Raw genomic sequence first — 5,000 nt, 5'->3', positions numbered from 1 at the left:
GAGCGCACGCCAGTGTGTGTGTGTGTGTGTGTGTGTGTGTGTGTGTGTGCGCGCTCGCGCGTGTGTGTGTGACTCTGTGCGACTCTGTGTGTGTGTGTGTGTGTGTGTGTGTGTCTGTGTGAGTCTCGCTGTGTGTGTCTGTCTGTCAGTCTGTGTCGGTCTAACGTCTCAGACATCCGAATGACTATACGGATAAAAATTCCATGCTTTGCAAAAGAAGTTCCTGTTTGAACAAAAAATAATAATAATGACTGCTCTTGTTGTTGTGTCAGAATATCAGATCAAAGTGCCAAGTTTAGAGAATACAAAAAATATAAATATAACAGTAAATGCAGTTTGCATATAATTAGGCTTCATTTTTTAAATTTTTTTGTGCCCATCCCAGAGGTGCAATATTGTTTTAAACAAGATGACTGTAAAGAACTGAATTTTTCCTATTTTTATGCCTAATTTGGTGTCAACTGACAAAGTATTTGCAGAGAAAATGTCAATGTTAAAGTTTACCACAGACACACACACACACAGAGAGAGACAACCGAACACCGGGTTAAAACATAGACTCACTTTGTTTACACAAGTGAGTCAAAAATTAATACTGTAAATAAATGCGATTGTGTCTGTGTCTCTGCGTGCGTGCGTGCGTGCGTGCGTGTGTGTGTGTGTGTGTGTGTGTGTGTGCGTGCGTGCGTGCGTGCGTGTGTGTGTGTGTGTGTGTGTGTGTGTGTGTGTGTGAGTGTGTGAGAGAGAAAGTTTGAGAAAAGTAGGCAACAGATAGTCATATTTTGACAGAAGAGACATGGGAACATGGGCAACCAAAAAGCTGGTGACTGGAAATCATCAGTCCACATTTTCCGAGCCAATGACAAGATTCGACATATTTGTGGGTGTGCCAGTTACCAAAGAAATGTGTGGGGTTTTTTTTGTTTTTTTTTCTACTTAAGTCGGTCAGTGCAATGAACAATGAAGCTTAGTTCTCATGTTCGCGTACCTTCAAATCGAGATAAGACATGACAGCTCCTTGAAGATTCCTTGTAATGAGATTCATGTACGAATCTTAATGGGCAAATACCTTTAACTGGCAACAAGAAGCAAAGGTCAAAAATGTCAAACGCTATTACTCCATTGCATGCAGGATGAGAATAATAATCAATTCAGCTCCACACGGGGCAAACAAAAGAAGAAGAAGAAGAAGAAGAAGAAGAAGAAGAAGAAGAAGAAGAAGAAGAAGAAGAAGAAGACGATAAAAGAGGCAGGGAACAGTGGTCCCGTGGTACACACCCTACTTGGAATCAAGTGTCCGCAGGTTCGAGTCCTGATTGTTGTTTTTTTATTAATTTTTTTTTTTATCCTCCTTCCACTGGACCTTGAGTCGTGGTCTGGGTGCTAGTCATTCCGTTGTGACGATAAACAGAGGTCCCGCCGTGTGTAACATGCGCTTAGCGCACGGAAAAGAACCCAATGCAGCAAAAGGGTTGCCCCTGGCGAAATTCTTTTTATGAAAAATCTACTTTCGATAAGGAAAGCAGACACACTTGCCGCCCATCTCTGAATCTTCTGGCACACAACGTGATGTCACTGTTGGGAATTGATTGATTCATTAATTCTTCTATCTAAACATCTATTTATTTGTACTTCCCATTCCTTCCTTCATTCATTTATGATTTATTTACACATCTTATGAGAGAATACCGTTTGTTTTTTGTTACTGTATGATAAAGTTATTTCAGCTACGTGTCTGTTCTGTATTAAAAACTTAACCCACTCAGTACGGCCAGTCCTCTCTTCTCCTCTACACAGACCCCTCGGATGTCCAGTGGGTGTCTGAATGACCCAACCTTTAGCTTCCGTCGTCAGAACTGTGGTAGTCTTTGTCAACATTCACCTCTTCAGTTTAAGAGCGTTCCGCCTGTAATATTTTGATGATGGTAATTGGGGTGAAACGCTGTTAACGTCGTCTCTTTCGCCGTTCGTATGGAGAGAGTTAAACATTACTCAATACATATCACAAGTGAGTCTTGAAGGCCTTGCCTCTCTTGTTTGTTTTGTTTTGTTTCAATCACAAACGTACAGTTTAACTCTTTCCATACGAACGGCGACAGAGACGACGTTAACAGCGTTTCACCCCAATTACCATCATCAAAATATTGCAAGCGGAAGGCTCTTATACTGAAGAGGTGAATGTTGACAAAGAATGCCACAATTCTGAAGACGGAAGCTAAAGGTTGGGTCATTCAGACACCCACTGGACATCCGAGGGGTCGGCTGTGTAGAGGAGAAGAGAGGACTGGCCGTACTGAGTGAGTTAAGATGAGAAAGATCAGTTTAAAGCAAATTAAGTCCCCTAGCATGAATTACAGAGTAATTTCCCTTTTTTTACTATCTGCACAAAAACGTTTGCAAAATGAATAAAACTTCCATGCTTAGCAAAAGAAGTTCCTGTTTGAACAAAAAAATGATAATAATGACTGCTCTTGTTGTTGTGTCAGAATATCAGATCAAAGTGCCAAGTTTAGAGAATACAAAAAATATAAATATAACAGTAAATGCAGTTTGCATATAATTAGGCTTCATTTTTTATTTTTTTGTGCCCATCCCAGAGGTGCAATATTGTTTTAAACAAGATGACTGGAAAGAACTGAATTTTTCCTATTGTTATGCCTAATTTGGTGTCAACTGACAAAGTATTTGCAGAGAAAATGTCAATGTTAAAGTTTACCAATGACACACAGACACACACAACCGAACACCGGGTTAAAACATAGACTCACTTTGTTTACACAAGTGAGTCAAAAACCAACCAACTAACCAACAAAGAAAGAAACAAACAAACAAAGCAAGCACGATTTTATCTTGTGTGCTGGCACATGTCGATTTTCGGTACAAGCGTTGCTTATTCTGTGTATATTGTCACGGCTCGTGACGGTTTCTATGCATGTGTTCATGTACAACTCTTTTCCATCCCTTCTCCCCCCCCCCTTCTCTCTCTCTCCCTTCTCCCCCTCTTTCCACCCCTCTCCTTCACCTCCCTCTCTCTCCTTCACGCTTTTACACGTGCATATCTGAGGATATGTGTATGTCATGTCCCTTCCCCTGAACGTTTTGTGAACTCTGAGTGAGTTCAGAAGTCTATATGGTGGGGAGAGAAAGATTTCCCTGGGCTTTTTGATGCCAAGCTCTGTCAAGAGACGGATCACCGTTCCAGCGAGGGAGCTGTTGGGTGTCGTCTTACAGAAGTAGTGAGGTGTGTTCGTTGTCACCCCCTTCTTTCTCTGTGTGTGTGTGTGGGTCTGTGTTTCACCCTGGGCAGCGGTGTGCCCATTTACCTGGTGACAGGTTTTCCTGTTTCCCTCCCTTCCGTGCCACTGCCTTCGACGGATCTCCGGGACAAGCCTGGAATGGTCCTCGTCCCCCTTCTAACGTGTCACCCCGAAACTCCCTCACTCCCGTTCCCGTTCCCGCTCCCACTTTCCCACTGTCCCTCTTCCCCGACCAGCTTCAGCCAGCAAACTACCAGCATGGTCCGTCTTTGGCTGTCAGCATGTGTATGAACTCTGGCAGCGGGTTTTAGCAGAACTGGCGCTGCAGTTGTCTGCAAAATTGTATTGTGCTGTAGTTAGACAGAGGTTATTTTTTTTTTGTGTGTGTGAGTAATGCTTGGGTTTGTGGCGTTCATTTATTTATGTATGTTTGCATGACCATAGTAAAACGAGCTGAACTTTTCTGTGTCTCCGTGTTTGTGTTGTCAGGACGTTAGCAAGTCTGGGAAGGGGCGGGGGTTCATGGCCAACCCCTTACGGGTTGTGAAATATATCATATTCAGTTTTGCTTCTCTCTGTCAAAGTATTGCTTTGGCTGTCAATATTATTTTGTAGTTCAACATACTTTTATCGTGTGACTAATCGAAAATTTTTCCCACAAATTTTTGGCTGTTGACAATGTCATTGTTTTATGAGGTGATTTCTTGACATCCACCCGAGTATTTGCTGGAAACAGATCCAGGTTTTGTTCAGTTCATCTGAAAGTCTGGCACTCAGACCACCAGTCAAGCTCTGGAGGCTTGAGCAGGCAAGTGGGCTGGGGAAAACAAAATATTCCCCGGGTCTGGAAAGGATTCGAATATGGGAACCTCCTCAGCTTGATTCCCTGGTTATAGTCTGTTCGTGCAAGGCGGTAGTTTTATACTGAATAAGTTCAATTAAAGTACATAAAGTTACATTTTTCATTACAGTGTTAAGAAGTAAAGGAAATCCCACATTTGAAAAAAAAAAAAAAAAAAAAGAAACGTAAAAAAAGAAGAAAAAAAAGCTAGGAAAGAAAGTAATGCAGGAGTATACATATATGTACAGATCTCTCTTTCTCTCTGTGTGCACGCACACACATACACGCGCACGCGCACGCACACACACACACACACACACACACACACATATATATATATATATATATATATATATATATATAGAGAGAGAGAGAGAGAGAGAGAGAGAGAGAGAGAGAGAGTGTCACGGATCAGCCCAACCTTTCGTTGCTGCGGAAGTATAGGTGGAAGTGCGAGCGATTTAGTATGGCTCAGTGGCCGGTGAAAGTGGTGTTAGTTCCGATGGTTGGGAGTTCGAATCCCAGTTTCTCTAGATCATGTTTTCTGACATGTTCTTGGTTTGGAAAAAGCGTGTGTCTGCACACTCGTTTTACCTGTGTAAGAGTTGTGCAGCACGTGCACACACCGCTCTGTAGGAGCGAGAGGGCTCTTGTCACATTGGCATGACTGCAACTGCAGTGCAGTGCGTGCAATGTGTGTTTTTGGCCGGTTAGCGTGCCAAGTGCAGAACTCGCGCTCACCTGCCGTTTACCTGGCTGCAGCTGACTGTGATTAGGTGTGACTTGACTCTGAGACGTCAGAGAGGGCGGACCTTGTGGCAGAGGCCCGGAAGGCTGATGGAGAGGAATTCTTGGCCAGCCAGAACCTCTGCCTGATCTTTAGCAAGCCGGTGAGCAGAGGC

General features: G+C 43.1%; 1 protein-coding gene across 1 annotated transcript in view; it reads left to right on the top strand.

Annotated features, from left to right (window-relative positions):
* Positions 1–3,106: 3,106 nt before the first annotated feature.
* LOC143281366 (NPC intracellular cholesterol transporter 2-like) overlaps positions 3,107–5,000 on the top strand; it is an 8,462-nt gene continuing 6,568 nt past the window's right edge. The window contains exon 1 of the mRNA XM_076586570.1: positions 3,107–3,241. The gene's annotated coding sequence lies outside the window, so the exon portion shown is untranslated. The remainder of the gene's footprint in view (positions 3,242–5,000) is intronic.

The sequence above is a fragment of the Babylonia areolata genome, chromosome 4, assembly GCF_041734735.1.
Source record: "Babylonia areolata isolate BAREFJ2019XMU chromosome 4, ASM4173473v1, whole genome shotgun sequence".
Taxonomy (NCBI): Eukaryota; Metazoa; Mollusca; class Gastropoda; order Neogastropoda; family Buccinidae; genus Babylonia; species Babylonia areolata.
Note: the sequence above shows the minus strand (reverse complement) of the source record. Positions and strands in the feature narration are given on the sequence as shown.